Source organism: Eptesicus fuscus, chromosome 10, assembly GCF_027574615.1.
Source record: "Eptesicus fuscus isolate TK198812 chromosome 10, DD_ASM_mEF_20220401, whole genome shotgun sequence".
NCBI lineage: Eukaryota > Metazoa > Chordata > Mammalia > Chiroptera > Vespertilionidae > Eptesicus > Eptesicus fuscus.
In genome coordinates this window covers 62,108,741-62,127,615 of record NC_072482.1, presented here as the reverse complement: position 1 = coordinate 62,127,615, position 18,875 = coordinate 62,108,741, and the positions used below count along the sequence as shown (strand labels likewise).

Genomic DNA, 18,875 nt, shown 5'->3' with positions numbered 1-18,875 from the left:
CCCACGCTCCGGGTCGCGGCGGGGGAAGTGAGCGCCCGCGAACCCTGGAGCCCTGGCCCCGGAGGCCGGGCCAGGTGGCCGGCCGCGCCACGACCTGCGGGAACGGGTTCCCGGGGCCCCGCTCCGAGGTCGGTCGTAGCGGGACCACGAACTCCCCCGGCGTCCCCCCCCCCAGTGCCCCTCTCTGGAGATGGCTTTGGGAGGAGCGGGGAAGTGTCAGCTCTGTTGTCGGTCGCTCCGCGTCGCCGCCTCTCCCCGGCCCCTCCCGGAGATGCGGTCGGCTGGAGAGTGGCGCCTGGGGCCAGATCCTCTCTCTCCGCGAAGGGACGGTGTGGCTCCGCTGGCCGCGTGTGTAGGTCGTGACTCCTTGGAGTTTGCAGCCTTCCGGTCTGGGGGCGGGGCCGCGTCTTCAGGTGCAGTGCCTTCGGGGGGACGTGCGTCCGTGGGAAGTAGGAAAGGCGGGTTTAGGGTGCCCTGGGGTGAAACCTCTCGCTCCACAGCGTCCATTTGTTAGGGACCAAAGCTGTGCGGAGCAGCACAAACATTTCACACGCACGTATATTTAAAACAACAACAACAAAACTATTTCGAAGAACGAGGTGGGGACAGACAAAGGCTACTTTCTCAAGCTTTGGTGGTGGTGGTGGGGGGGGGAGGTTTGTGAAAATATAAATAGGACAGTGGCCAAATTTGCAAGCTGTGCTGAGTTGTTTTGCTTTTCTAACATGCTTTGAACTGCCTGCATGAAATAATGGAGCTGCCTTCGGAAAGGGACGGTCTTCTAGCTGTGTGTTGTCCTGTGGGGTTTTAGATAGCAATTCCCACTTGATGCTCCTCCTCGCCCTAATCAGCCATTCATCGTACTACCGTTTCTGTGGACTGCCACCATCCTGGCGCTCCTTTCCCCCACACAAGCACTCTCATTCCAAGCAGTTATCTTTTCATGGGAATTCTCTTTGTTAAAAATGCCAAGGTTGTAGGTGTGATTTGGTAGAGTATTTCTTTTTAAAATAGTGAAGAAGATTTTGGTGATAAGGACCTTGCAAGATGGGGAATTTGAGTGCTGTTAACAATTTGTTGGAAGTGTAACACTCTAAACTTTGGAGGCTGGAAAATGGAGGCAATAAAAATGTGTTCTGAGGGATAGATTTTCTGCTCTTTTGAAGGTAGTGGTATGGTCTTTGTGTCTAATTGAAATTTCAGTGTAATATACTGTTTGTTCTTCAGATGCAGAGAAAGAATAACATAATGACGTTGATACAGCTATGTTCAGCCAGATTTCCAAATTATAAATGGACATGTTCATAGGATATACCGTGGCATTTCTGTGTATTGCAGTTTGCATGATTGGAATACTTTTCTATACATGTTCCCCCCCCACACACACACACACAAGTCATTAATTATGTATCCCTCAGTGATTTTCAAGCTCTGTTTTATAGAAAAGTTTTGTTTGTGGAAGTAAATAAATTTTACTATGAGCTAGCAATAATTCTATTACGTGAAAAAGCATTCTTTAAGTAAAGAATGTTGTACTTTCGTGTTTCTCAGTATTTAAGAAGTATACATGTAAACTACTTTATGATAAATATTTATATCTTCTGGACATCTTACAGTAAATTACACGCACCCCACCCCCCAAAAAACCCATACTGTTTTGTTAAATACATCTTGAAATATATAATATAAATGAATATAAAAGTAAGGTTTTTTTGTACATATATTGAGAATATAAAACTTGCTACAGAGAAACCCATATTTCAACTTGTTAAGGATTATCACATTGAATTTGCTGTAAGTATAGTTAAAAAAATTTTTTTCTCAACAGGTGAAAAAATTGAAGTCACTGGAATACATTTAGAGTTTACAGCTTTCAGAAATCAAGCCTGCATTTTTAACATGTCCAAAACTCCCAGTAAAGTTAGTATTAATTAATAAACAAAAACTGTGTGATTATCTGATTCTGAATTCTTTCTCCAAAGAAAACTATTCCAGGCTACCCAATAAAATAAAATTTGAAAATAATTAATAAAAAAGGGAGGTCAGTCTGGCTTAGTAAAAGTCTGAATGCTACAATTTTTAATGAAGACACTGTTTGAAAGTACAAACTATGTTTATAGATTTATGAATTAGTAAATTAACAAAAAGGTGTAACACTTGATAAACCTATGTTAATAAAGTACCATACTTAAGTCTCATATGTAGTAATTAATTTTGGAAGTCCTTAATTCTTTATCTTGGTTTGGAGACAAGGTGTTTCAGAACTCAAGTTTGCTTTACAAATGAGATCCTAAAAACGGCAGCAGAGAAATTTTCTTCCCCCAAAAGTGGTGATTTCATATTTATATTATAATTTCTGACCTGATTGGTTTATTACATTTTTACTAGTTCAGTTTTTCTGTTATTGCATGAAAAGTATTTTTCTGCTTTAGAAAACAGTCCAGTTGACCTGATTGTCCTGTTTTTTTAAGTGCATATCTTAAATAATTTAAGAAATAAATTAAATGTCTTAGTTTTAAAAGCTCCCATATCTTAAGTTTGTGAAATTAGAAAAAGTATTTAAAAAGTGGCATATTCAAATTTGAATGATAAATCCTTACTGATTTAAACCTTGTTGACTGAATTGATACCTGAGAGAATCAGTTAAATTTTCTTCATCTGAGTGGAATGGAATTATTACTACTACTTACAAAAACAAACCTCTTCTGCCTTTCTTTTAGTCGTTTTTTAAGTGTCTTAAACATTGTTTTGACATAACAATGTATTGAGTAGTATAACAGCATTTTGGTAGCTTGATTAATGGAGGGAAGTAAGGTTATAAATAACTTAAGTACAAGACAGTGTTTTTTCAGGCTTCATTGTGAGGAGCTGACTCAGGTGGATATGGGAATCTTCCAGTTTCCACATCCCAACTCTTGCTTAGTTGCTGGATATATGTTGAGTTTAGATGGCTCTCTCTCGTTTTCTTTCTCAGCACCAAGTTAAACAGAATTACACTTTCAGAAAGCTTTCCTGCTGAGATGCAGAGTAGGAGTAAATAGGTGAGTATAGTGTGAGTGAGATGTTCACAAAGCAATTAAAGTAGGCCGAACAGACTGATAGAGGGAGCTGCTTGTCTTTAAGATTACTGTAAGAACTCTGCCAGTCCCCCAAGTCTCTCCAGCTAGTGAAAATTCTGGTAGATGCTAACTGTAAAACATGAAATCAGATGTTTCAACGTAAGAACTTGGTAATTCTGAAATGCTCTATAATTTATGTAGTTGCTTAATAACCTCAGTTTTTTGGTAAATTTGTGGATTATTAAAGAAGTTTGAGATGACTACAGTTTTTAAAGCTATGGCATTTATCAACTCAAATTATAAATAATTTCTCTAATACAGTCTTGTTTGTTCATAGCCTCTTTTTGCTAAACCATTTAAATATATTTTAAGGTTATATAATACCTATTTGATATAATTATTAGAAAGATGAGTACTACTGAGATTTAGTGATTTGCCACAAACAAAATTAGTCGCTTTATTTAGTAGGTATTTGAAGTGCTGAGAAGAAAATTTTATTAGCTTTCTGTATTATATTTGATTTAAAGTAACAATCAGTAAATCAAAGGCTTAATCAGGAGCCCTCTTAAGTCTATGGACACAGTAGAATCTGGTAATACGCAATTCCATTCATTCAGTGAACACTTAATGAGAACCTGCTGTGTAATATTGAGCTATTTTTTTAGGTGGAGTTGTTTTGAACAACTTTTACCCTCCAGAAGCTTACAATGTGGTAGAGATGATGGATTTGTAGACATAACTCAAGCATAGTTTGGAATATAGTAGACATGTGTATAAGAGCCAGGCCTCAAAGAAGGACATGATTAGTGACATGTTCTGGTGGCAAAAAGGGGAGTCAGGGAAGGCTTCCTGAAGGAAGTATGGATTAAGTCATTTTAAAGGAATTTTAAAAGAATTTTAAAATTCTGATAGAGGAACAGATACAAGGTAATTTACAAATGAAATGAAAATTGCTCTTGGCAGGGCAGCTTGGCAATGCATGTCAGAATCCTTGAAATGTTATTTTTTGACCCAATAATTTCAGTTTTAGGGATTTTAATCTATGTATATCTTTGGGCAAAGTCTGATTATCTTTTGAATCTATGTACTTTTCATTATTCATTACCACCCTAGTCTAAACTAGCTTTTTTGGGGATGCATTTGCAACAATAGCCTCCTAATCTTGGCCTACCCCAGTCCATTCTGTTCCCTTCTAGTCTATTCTCTACATTGTAATGAGAGGGATCTTTTCAAAATACAAACCTGATTATATCACCTACCACTTGATAGGCTTCAGTAGCTTTCCATTGCCTTTAGGATAAGGACAAAGCTACCTATCTTGTGTGGTGGCATCTACATGTCTTATAAGGTCTTGCATAATCTGGCCCCTACCTTTCTATTCAGTCATGACTTGAGCCATGTTCCTCTTACCTTGCTCTCTGTGTTCCAGCCTTATTGTCCTTATTTCAGTCCCTTATTCTTGCCATGCTCCCTCCCACAATGAGGACTTTGTACCTGCTGTTCCCTCTGCCTAGAGTGTTTTTCCTTTTCCTTCACCTGTACTTTGATTTATCTTTCCTCAGGGAAGCCTTCCCTATTATAGACTCTCAAAACTCCGTAAACTCTCCTTCATAACACTTGCTATAGTTGTAATTTTATAATATGTTGGAGATTAATGTCTTTCCCCCCCCCCCCCATAACTTCCCTAAATGCTGGTTTTGTGTTCATTTTTGCTCGCCATTATATAGTCAAAGCTTACTACATGCTTGAAACAAGCATTTGTTGCAGGAATTAGTCAATAGATGATAGTCATCACAGAAAACAACCCCAAATGTCCAACAATTGGGAAATGGTTACACAAACTGGGCATATTCATATAATAAAATTTATGTCATTAAAATAATGTTTTAGAAGAATATAAAACAATATGGAAAAATGCTGTCAATATATTATGTGGAAAAATCAGTTTACAAAATAGTCATTTATTAAGTATGCAGAAAAAATACACCAAAATGTAAAGTTTGTTTATCTCTGGGAGGTGTGTTTTGTATTTTTCAGATTTTCTACAGAGAACATGTGTTGATTTTACAATTTAATAAAAAATTGAACATGTACAAAATTAAGGAAGAACTGATATTTTAGATATGGTTCCTATTTATGTAGTAAAAAAAGAAATTGAGGTTCACACTGAGCACCAAAATAAGTATCAACCAAAATGCATAATTGCATGATTATAGTGTCTAACTTGATTATATAAATTCAACATAGAAACTGCAGAATGATTCTTATATTAAAGTAGGCCAGTAATTTCTGGTTTTATTATACTCATTTATATGTAAACTGATTTTTAAATGTTTTGAAAAGTAGTGTGGTTTTGGCACATGACAGCAATGAAACAGAGCAGAGACCAGAAATATATATATATAAACTTAGTATATGATAAGAAGAATTACTTAGTAAACAGTGTTGAGATAGCTAGTCATCTGGGGGATATGGGGGAGTTGGCTTCCAGATGAATCAAAAGATTTAAATAAGAAAAGCAAAAAATGTAGGATAATTATTTTTAATATAATCTAGGAACAGTGAAAGCCTTTCAAAGTATGAAGTAGAACCGAAGCCATATTGCTGAATTTTACAACATAGAAATAAAATTCTATATAGAGAAAAAAAATCAAGTTAAAAGAGAAACAGACTAGTAAATCTTATTTGTACACTTTTCACAAAGAACTAATTTCCTCTTAATATATAAAGAGCTCCTAGAAAATAATCCAATAGAAAAAAAGAAGCAAAGAGAATTCACATAAAAAGATGTGCAGTTTTATTTATAATGAAGATGTAAATGAAACCTATATCATACCTTTGATTACCTATCAAATTAAGAAAGATTGGTTACATAGTGTAACTTGGGGAGTGTCAGAGGAAGGGGAAATGGACATTCTCATAAATTGCTGGTGGGAATATGAAGTGCTCATTTTCTATGGAAAGTAATTTGGAAATCATTTTCAAAATTAAAAATGCACATATATTTTTGCATTAGTAATTTTATTCAACAATTTTATCTTCTAAAAGATTGTAGCAAATGAACATGTAAGAATATTTGTGGCAGCATTATTTGTCATTGCAAAAGATTGGAAACAGCCTAAACATAAATCAGTAGGGGAATGGGTAAGTAAATGATGGTATGTCTATTCAATAGAATACTAGGCAGTATTTCTTAAAAATAATGAGGCAATACTATGTGTACTGCTATGATGTCACATCTAAGATATATTAAGAGGGGGGAAAAAAACAAGATGCAGGACTTCATGTATAGTATCATGCCATTTGAGTGGTTTTTAAAACCATATTTACATGTAAATATCAATATATATTATAAATATAAAATAATACATTTCTGAAAGGATACATAAGAGTTTGGTAATAGTGAGGGGGTCTGGTGGCCTAGAGGACAAAGGTGGGAGACTAAATTCTTTTAGTATACTGTTCGGTAATTTTTGAATAATTTTTACCATGTGCATGTAATATCTATTGAAAGTTAACTTTTAAATTATGTTGTGCTTGCAGGAATTGGTATGGAAGAACAAAAATAAAATCATTTTCAACTGTTTACACGTAGTTGTAATAGTTGTTAAATGATTACTGCAATACTGTTTAATTTTAGGTTTTGCTAGAGGTCTTCTAATTCAGAGCTTCCAATTGATGTTATGTGGCTTACTTGGAGGGTGGCTCTAGCAGAGTAGGATCTGAAGGAAGGCTGTGAGGTTCTTGTAAGCAGATAGCATGATAAGCAGCTAGCAGTTTCTGCTCCTTTTGATATTTTAAGTGCATTAAAGGAGGTGCTTTATTTTTGGGAATCTAGCCAACCACACAGTGTGTAGCTACTTCTCATGGAGAAGGGATCCTGGAGCTGCTACCGGAGTTTGTAGCATGTCACCCAGTGCAAGGTGCAGCCCACTGAGATGAGAAGACAGCGTGGCAGGAATGTTATCCAGAGGGGACCAGCTCTTGGCCTGACTCTGTATTTGCCTAAATTGGATCCTTCTAGCTATGTGTGTCTGATTTGTCATTTAGCTTGCTGCAGGGTGACTGCCTAATAGTGCATCTGTGTTCTGCAAAAATGAAGCATCATTGTTATTTTGAAATATTGTTCCTGATGTGGAAAAGGTTGGATTTTAAATTAATTCATATTATTACAAACTTCATTTAAACTTTTTCTTCTATAATTATATTAAAAATGTGAGGCTTTTTTTTTTTTTTTCACCAAGCACTGTGTCGATTCCTCCACATGCCCTCCTGTTGGCCAGTATGCTCAACAAATATTATTTACAATATGGAAAAGGTTGGGAAACACTTTTCTGGTTAAATACTGTTACTTTATACCAAAAAACCCTGAAATCTAGCTAGGTAAGCACAGGGATTTGTCCAGTGTCCTATATAGTTGGTTGATGTGGGGCTGGGGCTGAAAACTGAGGTTTTTAACTCTCAGCTTTCACTGCCTCACACTGGCCCGCCAAACCTGAGAGTTAATTGGAGGAAGACATTGATAGCTGAAAGATGAATATACAGAACTTTAGAGAAACTGCATGTACACAGCTTAGAAATCTTTAAGGGCCTACTATGCCCAATAGTGCTTAGAAATCTCCCTACAGAATAGGTTATAGTATGATTTGTTATGATAATTGTAGCTATTGTCTTTAAAAATAATAATAAAGGTTAGATTATAGCAAGAGGAATTTAGGAAAGATACATAAAAATTGATACTAGAATTGTATGTATAATTTTTTCCAAAGAAAAAGGGCATTCCTATCAGGAAACCTTTCAAGTTCCTTTGCTAATATTAAACTTTCTCTTGTTTTGCTTGTGATTGTATTAAAATATGAGTGGAGGATGATTTGGAGTTAAGTAGGTTGGTTGGGATTAAATAGGCTTCAAAGAATGTTGCCATTAGCCCTAGGTAAAATATGGTATACGGTGTGGTATATTGTCACTTTGGTACCTGTTTGCCATTTTAACACCACAGTGATACTAATAGAAGACATACTAGGAGTAACTTTGGGTAAATTGTGTTAATTTGTAGTTTCTAAGGTAGGATACAAATAAGGCAGGAGTAGGTGTCTTAGGCTATTAAAAGGGAAAAAAAACATAAAATGGATGCATTTTTGAGACAAAAATAAATTATAAGTAAAATCCTCTAATGACAGTCTGACCTTTTGGTGTGTGGGTGGTATTTTTCAGTTTTTGGAGGGTCATTCCTTTTAAGTTTTCCAGATGATCTGTGTTTCTTCCAGTTCTCAATAGATTTTTAAATATTTCATTTTTTAATGAAAAATATTTTATTGCTTAATTAGTACTGGCAAACTGGACTGTTTTCTGCAGCAGAAATTGAATATATGCCTAGCAAAGTAAATTTTGAGAAAAAGGAGTCGTAATTGTCATTGGGAAATTTAGGGATTTATTTTTTTCCAATTCTATTTTCTTTTTAGATGATAGTTGTGGGAAATACTAAAAATTTGAGGTCAATTTCCTTGGGGAAAGTTTTTTCATTTCCTTTGGATTGAAAGAGCATTTACTATATAAACGATTAAAAAAAAAGAAGAAAGTGTGTTACCTCAAAAATGTTTGTGTAATATATAACAATATAATAAGAATTTTCTATTTTTCTTCCATTTATTACATTTACCAAGGAAGTATAACAAGAATTAAAAGAACTACCTTATTTTGTATATATATTTACACTTCAAAGTAATTTATATATTAAATTAGATTTTGTTTGAGAAGATGAAATGAAAGACTTTGTAAGAATACATGTTGATATGTGAAAAAATTGTGAAGTTAAAACATGTTGGCATACTCCTAGTTTCTCAGAACAAGAAAATGACTAATCTAAATTTCATTTCAGAATAAAAACCAAGACAAGCCACATAAAAGCAACCTAAAAATTAAACTGTCATCATATTATTTGTTTTAAAACTATGGAGTAATATATCTGAGGAAGATTTCTCTCAAAATTGTTTTTCTCAATTTCAAGTAAGTAATTTATTTTGGTTAATATATTGGGGATGAGGGGGGGGTGAGCCTTGGCATTGAAATTGATGAATCCTACTTATCCTTAAAGTGACAGTTCAAATGTCAACCTCTTTAAAGCCTTCTGTGACTCCTTTGCCCATTCCTAAAAGATTTTCTTTTTAGTTTCCCATAGTCCTAGCCCCCTTTCATATTGCTGATAAAGGACTTACTACATTGGGTGTTGTGTTTGTCTGTAGGAATAAGTCACATGGCACTACCCAGAAGTGCCTCCTGGCACCCCCTAGTACTCTCCACACTGCTGTCTACTGCTCAGAGATAAGGGAAAAAGTTATTTTATTTCTGTGAATCTTAATTTCCACCTCTGTAAAGTTAGTTGATTATTTCTACCTCTTTGGATTATTATGATTAAATACAATTATCAGCAAAAAAAAATGTATACACACTTTGACAGCTGATGGCTCAATTTTGAAAATGAAATGTATTTTAATAAATACTGCCTTTATAATTATTCAAAGTGTGTGTATACTTTTTTTGGGACACCCTATATATATAGTAACATAAGTGTTACTTTACCCTTCTAAAGCCCGAATTGGCTGCATTACTTCTGTATATAGTAAGCACTCTTTAAAATGTTTGACTTTTGAACACACAACACAGTATACTTACGCTATAGATTTGTACACTTGAAACCTATAACATGTTATTAACCAATGTCACCCTAATAAATTCAAAAAAATTTTAAAAATATATTTTACTTCACTTAAAGGAAAAGTTTGACTTGAATTGAAATGAAAAATGGAATTTTTGTAGCATGTATTCATCCCTTACAATAGGACAAACTAAAATACCTGCACATTGTGGTATAAGGCTTTTTACAGTCGGTCACTGACTCACATGTCTACAGGCCATGTAATTACCTGTTTGAAACACTTTTTTTAAAATTGATTTTTTTATAAGTACCCCACCCAGGCTTGATTTTTTTTAATTTAACTGTTGATTTTACACACACTTGCGCGTGCGTGCGCACGGGCACACACACACACACACACACACAAGTGTCCAGGCCTGATCTTGCCTTGAAGAAGGGCCAGGGTAAGCCATTGATCAAGGAGTAACTACAGTTTTCCAGTGCTGCAGATTAGGTTAAGTGTAATATCTTGTGAAAGAACCTTATTTTCCAAAGACATGAATAATGCCCTCTTTTTTTTTTTTTACATGATGGTAGAATGTATTGAAAGTGTGTGTGCCAGTGGTCATAGTAAATAGTGTGTGTTGTCTTCTTGCTTTTGCCTTTTGTGAAATGGTAACACACACAAAAATTGGAAGCCTGTGGTTTTTAAACCTGGATTGTGGAATGTGGACTGAGTGAATTCATTATTGCCTGGAGTTTTAATTCTCTTCATCATATTTTTTCTACATATATATTCAGGTTTTATTTTGTTTTGTTTTTTAATAACGTTTTTTCTTTTTCTTTTTTTATTAAGTCATTAGAAAGACTTTTGAATTAATTTTGATGATCACTCCTTGGTTGATGATGCTCAGTGATTTTAAAATAGAAGTCAGGTTAGTCAAAAGACCGTAATTTTACATCATTTTACTAACAGAGGTGATAAACCATTTATAGAGCCCTTCCGGTATGCCCTGTTTTAAGTTATTTAATCTCTTTGCAACAACTCTATAAAATAGGTACTGTTATTCCCATTTTACAATTGAGGAAATGAGGCATGGATAGGTCAATTAACTTTTGCCTGAAGTTATTCAGCATATGTTTATTTCATAGCATGTGAGGATTAAAATGAGGAAACATGTATTAAATGGTCATTACCTGCCTAAACAGAAGTGAAGAAGCAATACTTCCAGAATTTGATAATAGTCATTATTGAGACATGACTGACCATGCATCTTTTCTTACCACTTTTTTTGTATGTTAATATACCCTGGTACTCTGTACTGACCCATTTTTCTTCTTCTGAGTAACGTTAATGTTTCCTCAAATTCATGTTCCCATTTGGACTGAATTACTTTGTTTTATGTATATGTCTTTTTAAGGTAATGGTAGGACTTTTATATCAATGTGATATAAAGTATTTTATAAGTTTAGTTTAATTAGATAAGTAGTATATGAATATTTTCTCATTGTGAAATTTTAAAAACAAACAGATAAAGCAAAACTTTTCCTTGACCACCAATCCTTTTCCCCCTCCCAACTTGTATGTTTTTGCATTATAATCTCTCCAAAACTTAGTGGCGTAAGATAGTAGACATTTTTTAGCCCATGAATCTGGGCTGGGCTCGGTTAAGCTCTCTGTTCCTGCTTCTGGCTGGGCTGGCTTATGTGATGCAATTAACTGATAGGTCAGTTGGAAGCTAATTGGCCTAGGATGGCTTTACTCATGGGTCTGGATATCAGTGCTGCCTGTTGGCTGGGGTGTTGTTGGATGTATCTCTAGCAGGCTCCCCTTCATCAGGAGGCAGTACTAGGGTTTACAGGAGAAGAAAGTGAAGGCAAGACCCATATAGTTTGTTGTACCATGGTTCAAAGCAAGTCACATGGCCAAGCCCAGAGTCAGTGTGGGAGAGGTTTTGTAAGAGCACGTGACTGACTCATTATGGGGCTATTACTGCAACAATCGACTATACTACTGTTTCTGGCTGACTCATTTTTCAGGAAACATTTGCCATTGTGACAGTGCCCTGTAAGCAATTTATTCAACAGTTCAGGTAAATTTAGTTTATTTAGTTTATTTGTTCTTGTTTATTTCATTTTCATCATCCCTTAGCATCATTACTGGTCCCATTCACTCAACAAGTATCTACTGAGCACCCAGTAAGTGCACACAGTAAGGTATCCAAGGTGAGCAGCAGATGGAGCAAGACTTAAACTTGCCTACCTGTCTGTTTTATTATATAAACAATTCTATAAAAGCAGACAGTTGTAACAGGTTCTTTTTTTTTTTTTTTTAAATGACCAACAGCCCATACTAGGCTCAGTATCTCATGTACTGCATTTTTTAAATGTCTTACAAGGATTTCATCAAGTGAGGAAAAACTAATACAAGATTGTTTCGATCTGTACTCCCACCAGCAATATGAGACTTTTTTCGTGTCTTCACCAAAATTATGTTCTCAAATGCTTTGATCTTTGCCAATTAATAGATAAAAATATGGATCTCAGTAAAGTTTTAATGTGCATTTCTTTTATTATGCATGAGAGTGAGTGTCTTTCCATATGGATGAAAGCCATTTGTATTTCCTTTTCAATGTACTACTTGTTCATTTTTCACCCATTTACCTGTTACCTTTTGGTCTTTTGCTTTTTAATTCCATGAGGCTCTTCAGATATTAGAAAAATTGGTCTCTCTGTATTGAGTTGCAAATATCTTTCCCATTTTGTTTCTTCTTCTTCTTTTTAAATATATTTTATTAATTTTTTACAGAGAGGAAGGGAGAGGGATAGAGAGCTAGAAACATCGATGAGAGAGAAACATCGACCAGCTGCCTCCTGCACACCCCCTACCGGGGATATGCCCGCAACCAATATACATGCCCTTGACCGGAATCGAACCCGGGACCTTTCAGTCCACAGACCATTGCTCTATGCACTGAGCCAAACCGGTTTCGGCTCCCATTTTGTTTATTCTTATGGTAAATATTTTTTGTTTAAACAACTTCTTTTTATTTTATAAAGAGCTTTTATATCTTAAATTAGGCTTTAAATCACATTTAGTTTAAGTTAATTTTAAATATTAGGTATGGAAGAAAAATATCCTGATTTTCTCACATCATATTTAGAGAACTAATTTTTTAAAACCCTGACTTCAAATGAACAGTTTCAAAAGGATCCTATCTTTGATTTACTTTTTTTTTCTTCTGGTTTTGGTTCTATCGTGAGACCAATCCTTTAAAAAAAAAAAAAAAAGATTTTTTTTTTTTTATTTGATTTTGAGAGAGAGCAAAACATTCATCATCTGCCTCCTACATGCCCATGCCCCCTACCTAGGTTTGAGCCTGTAGTTCCTCAGGTGCCCTGACCAGGAATGAAATGGCAACCTTTCCATTCAGGACAACGTCCAACCAACTGAGCCACACCCTCCAGGGCCACTCCTTTTGACAGACAGTCCAAGAAGTAGGATTATCCTTTGGAGAGCTTTTTAGATGATAAAACTGTATAGCATAGGTGGAAAATACTTCATCATATAGAATAAATTGTTAATGTTGCTTTGAGTTTTATAACATGTACAGTGCTCTAATCTGTCCTATATATCCTATATAATAAAAGGGTAATAAGCAAATAAACAGAACAGCAGAATAACTTAACAACCAATCAAAGCGTAATATGCTAATGTTCTGCTAAGGCTGCTCAACCACTGACTATGACATGCACTGACCACCAGGAGGCAGACAGTCAACTGGTCGACCAGTCGCTATGACATGCACTGACCACCAGGGGGCAGATGCTCTGACTAGTAGTTTAGCTTGCTGCTGGGGTCTGGCCAATTAGAACTGAGCGAGATGGGGCCCTCCCACGGTCCCTCCCCTAATATATATATACTAGAGGCCCAGTGCACGAATTCATGCACCGGTGGGGTCCCTCAGCCTGGCCTGTGCCCTCTCACAATCTGGGACCCCTCGGGGGATGTTGGAGAGCCGGTTTCAGCCCGATCCCGCAGGCCACTCCCCTTGGAAGGGCACCAGACACTGGGCTCATGGCTGGCAAGCGCTGCTGCGGCAGCGCGAGCCTCTCTGGATTGGGACTGATTGAGAGTGAGCCTGGAGCAGGCACAGTGGGGCTGGGATGAGTGGGAGCGGCAGGTAGGAGCTGCAGGCAGTGTCGGACTGCGAGTTTTGGCCCAATCCTTGCCAGCCACCCAGAGGGACCCCACCCATGCATGAATTCGTGCACTGGGCCTCTAGTATATATATAAAAGCCTAAGCGGCCATTATAACCAGATGACTAGACAACCAGCTGGTAGCTATGACTTACACTGACCACCAGGGGGCAGACGCTCAATGCAGGAGCTGCCCCCTGGTGGTCAGTGTGCTCCCAGAGCCAACCTCCTGTGGCTAACCAACCTCCCACGGTCTCTCCCCCCGACCAGCCAGCCCCGATCAGCCCGCAGTCCCTCCCCCTGGGCAGCTGGCCCCGATCAGCCCCAATCACCAGCCAGGCTGAGGGACCCCACCCATCCATCAATTCGTACACCGGGCCTCTAAGTTGTATATAATCCTTTATTCAGTCAGCTTTAACCATGTCACTATATTAGGCTGGGTTGATTAGGCCAGTGGGCCCCATAGAAGAAAGATAGAGAAAGAGACTGTGAGGTTTTTGAGAAAGCACTAATGTTAACTACTACCTAAATAATATCCTACATTTTAAATAAGATTGTAGGGAGCTAGGGAGAGAGGATAGCAGAGGCATGTGTGATCTGAGTAGCATCTGACATGAAATACTTTGAGTTCTTCCTTTGACTTCTTTATAAAAGGAGATCAGAAAACTGGGAGGCTAGATAGATTAGCATGTTTTGAGCCACTTAATTTGTTTTCCTAGTCTTCAAAGTTGGCAGGCCCTTCATACATAATTTTGCCCAGCAGCATAAAAAATAAAACAAAAACAAAACAACAACAAAAAACAGGAATCCTTAAGTGATTTTTAGTAAGCAATGGTTGAAAGCCAGTTTTTGCCATACTTTGCATAGTTTTTAATTTTTCAAAATTATTGAGGTGTTCTTTAGAGTTATATCATCAATATCTTTATAAATGTTTCTTTGACAAAGTTTTCCATTTATTTGATATTAAATTGTTGACATATTGTTTCCTTGATTAATCCTTTAAAACATTTTTAAACATTTCTGAGGCTGTAATACATTTTATAATGTGTACATTTTATAGTAATTTTTCCTCCTGAAAAGCTGATATTAAACTGACAGGGCATCTTATAGTAAGCTAGAGGCTGGTACACGAATTCGTGCAGGGGTGGGGTCCCTGTGCGTAGCCTGCAGGGATCAGGCCAAAACCCACAGTCCAACACCGCCTGCAGCTCCTACCAGCTGCTCCCGCTCATCCCAGCCCCACTGTGCCTGCTGCGGACTCGCCCCCAATCTGTCCCGATAGCTAGAGGCTCGCGCTGCCGCAGCAGCACTCACCAACCATGAACCCTGCATCTGGCACCTCCCAAGAGGAGTGGCCTGTGGGATTGGGCTAAAACCGGCTCTCCGACATCCCCCAAGGGGTCCTGGATTGCAAGAGGGTGTAGGCCAGGCTGAGGGACCCCACCGGTGCACAATTGGGTGGGGAGGGACCGTGGGAGGGTCCCTTCTCGCTCATTTCTTATCAGCCGGACCCCAGCAGCAAGCTAACCTACTAGTCGGAGCATCTGCCCCCTGGTGGTCAGTACATGTAACAGCAACTCGTCAACGGTCTGCCCCCTTGTGGTCAGTGCACATTATAGCGAGCAGTTGAGCAGCCTTAGCATATCATTAGCATACTAGAGGCCCGGTGCACGAAATTCGTGCATGGGACGGGGGGGGGGGGTCTCCTCAACCCAGCCTGAACCCTCTCCAATCTGGGACATCCCTCTCACAATCCTGGGTCGCTGGCTCCTAATTGCTCACCTGCCTGCCTGCCTGGTTGCCCCTAACTGTACCCCCCCCCCCCGGCCTGATCGCCCCTCACTGCCTCTGTGTGCCGGCCTAGTCACCCCTAACTGCCCCCCAATGCTGGCCAGGTTGCCCCCAACTGCCCCCTCCCTACCGGCCTGGTCGCTCCTAACTGCCCTGCTCTGCTGGCCTGGTCGCCCCTAACTGCCCCCACCACCAGCCTAATCACCCCCAACTGTGCCCCCTGCCAACCTGGTCGCCCCCGACTGCATCCCCCCTGTCAACCTGGTCACCCCTAACTGCCCCCCCCTGCTGGCCTGGTCACCCCCAACTATCCCCCTCTGCCAGCCTGGTCGCCCTATGCAGCCTGCTTGTTCGGTCGTTTGGTCGTCCCTCACTAACCCCCCTGCAGGCCTGATCACCCCACGCAGCCTGCTTGTTCAGTCATTTGGTTGTCCCTCAGTAACCCCCCTGCCTGCCTGGTATTAAGCCGCCATCTAGTGAGGGCGTGAGGGTTAATTTGCATAGTACCTTTTTATTATGTAGGATTACACTTTGATTGGTTGTTCTAGTTGTTCTACTGTTCTGTCTATTTGCATATTATCCTTTTATTATACTAGTATAGGATGAATTCCTAAAGAAAATTTGACAGATTATAATTTGTTTTCATCTTCTATATATCTTTTTTAAAAAAATTCAATTGGTCATGGAATGAGATTCTTTGCAATTTTTTTGTTCTTTATTTTTGCCTTGCATGTCTAATTGTTTGAACTTTGTATATTTTGATGTGTTATTTGGCACATCAGATTTCATAACGGATATGTGTTTAAGCAGTTCTTTACAAACTGTGGTAAAGAATTATTTCTGATACTTCTTTAAGATACATTAAAAATAATAACTAGAAAAAATGAAGAGACAGAAAAACCAACAAGAAAAATACAAATTATTATTATATTAAACAGGTAGATTGCCATAAAAGTTTCTAAATGCTTTCAAGTTTTACACTTGTCCTGTTGCAGACCTATAAAAGCTAATTTTAGATTGCTTTTGAGTAGCTGTAGAAATCTTTTATCAAACTAGAGACCCTTTAGCTCTTTTTTTCTTGAATCCTATTTCTTATTCCATGTCAAAACTATTACTGTTTCTTTTTAGTTTGAATATTTTGTGATATGTCATTAACTATCACTATTTTTAATCCTTTTAATTTTACTTTACTCTTTCCTTTTTTTGGGGGGAGGGGTTTGCAGCATAGACTTTTTTTTTAAACATAGATACAGAAATCATTTTTAAAAGCATATGTACAACAATGTAGTTGTAGGAAAACTCAAGAACAAAGTATTTATATACTAGAGGCCTGGTGCATGGATTCATGCACCAGTGGGGTCCGTCGGCCTGGCCTGTGGGGATCGGCCCGAAACTGGCTCTCTGACATCCCCCAAGGGGTCCCGGATTGAGAAAGGGCAGTTCTTAGGTGATGCATCCCAGACTTGGGCTCCCTCCTCTCTGGGTCCAGGGTGCAGGTGAAGCAGATTTGGGGCCCACAGTGCCCCAGCAGCAACCTAACCCACAGCCAATTCCGCAAGGAATCAGGCTCTCCTCTACTGGTCAGAGCATCTGCCCCCTGGTGGTCATTGCGTGTCATAGCTAACAGGCAAACAGTTGGATGGTCGCTTAGGCCTTTATATATATAGATAATACAAAGAATTTAGCTTAGTTTATCTTTTTATCACTCAGTTTTCCAAGTTAATCTTTAAGACTAACTTATAAATGTTGAATGTTTTAAACTGTATATCATTTCTTTCAAAAAATTTTTAGCTTATGTATTAAACTTCATTAGAGCAATTCGGACTCAACTCTACATATTAATTTGGTATGGAGCATAACCCCTGATCTATTTAGACAACACCATTTACTAGGTATACCAGTTAATAATTCGGATTTTGTAATCAAAGAAAACACAATAATTTCAAGAGAAATATCACAAGTGCTTTATTCAAAGTAATGTCCATCGCTAGCTACACATTTCCCCCATCTTTTAGGTAATTTGTGGATACCATCCCAATAGAACTTTTCTTGTTTTAAGGCAAACCATTCAGAGACCCAATTTTCCACTTCTTCCTATGTTTTGAAGTGCTGCTCAGAAAGTGCATGTGCCATTGATCCGAACAAGTGGTCATCTGAAGGAGCAAGGTCTTGTGAATATGGTGGGTGGGTTAATACTTCCTAGGCAAGATCTTTTAACGTGTCTTTAACTGGTTTTGAAGTGTGTGATGGTGCGTCATCATGAAGCAAAATTACTTTGCCGTGTCTTCTGGCCCATTCTGGTTATTTCACAATCAAAGCGTGATTCAAATTGATTGTTGTTGTTAGCGATCAGTATTAATGGTTTCACTTGGTTTTAGAAGCTCATAATACACCACACCTTCCTGATCCCATCAAATGCAGAGCATTGTCTTCTTTCTGAAGCAGTTTGGCCTTGCAGTCGATGTTGATGGTTGACCTGGATCAACCCATGATTTTGTGCATTTGGGATTCTCACAATAAATCCACTTTTCATCGCCAGTCACAATTCGATGCAAAAAAGACTTTCTTTCATGCTGTTGAAGCAACATTTTACTGATGACACTTTGGTTTTCCATTTGTCTTCCGTTCAGTTGATGTGGCACCCATTTTCCTTCCTTTAAAATCTTTCCCATTGCTTGTAAATGATCGGAAATTGTTTGTTGAGCAACGTTTAATCTTTCTGCAAGTTGTTTTTGAGTTTGGCATGCATCTTCATCCAGTAATGCTTGTAATTGTTGGTCTTCAAATTTTTTCAGTTGACCTGGACATTCTTTGTCTTCCAAATGGAAATCATCACTTTTAAAGCATTTAAACCAGCGTTCACAAGTATCTTGAGATGGAGCATGTTCACCATAAGCTTCCCGAAGTATACGATAACTTGAAGCAGCACTTTTCTTCAAAATAAAGTAATGAGATTAAAACTTCCTGCAAATGCTCTTTTTTTTGGCACGAAATTCAACATTTTTAAGTGTAAAAATATCTATGATGTTAATGCCTTCAGCAAATTTGACATATGAAGTTTTGAAGCTTGATGTCAATACAACAAAATAGCATACATATCAAATTGCATATATATCAACATGTGTAACTCCATCTATTGAAAAAAATTTGCATTATGAACTAGTACACCAATTTTGATTTAGTTCCGTTG

At 37.9% G+C, this 18,875-nt stretch overlaps 1 protein-coding gene and 1 long non-coding RNA gene across 4 annotated transcripts in view; both read left to right on the top strand.

Moving 5' to 3' along the window:
- The window catches only part of REV3L (REV3 like, DNA directed polymerase zeta catalytic subunit), a 153,098-nt gene that overhangs the window by 795 nt on the left and 133,428 nt on the right, over nt 1-18,875 (top strand). The gene's annotated exons all lie outside the window — the stretch shown is intronic.
- On the top strand, nt 143-18,625 carry LOC129150440 (uncharacterized). 3 transcript variants are annotated; one of them, XR_008557187.1, is made up of 4 exons: nt 143-413; nt 1,829-1,920; nt 8,938-9,065; nt 18,481-18,625. It is a non-coding gene; the product is annotated as an uncharacterized LOC129150440 (long non-coding RNA). The 3 variants fall into 3 exon arrangements; XR_008557189.1 differs by lacking the exon at nt 18,481-18,625 and adding an exon at nt 17,745-17,848; XR_008557188.1 differs by lacking the exon at nt 18,481-18,625 and adding an exon at nt 9,302-9,567.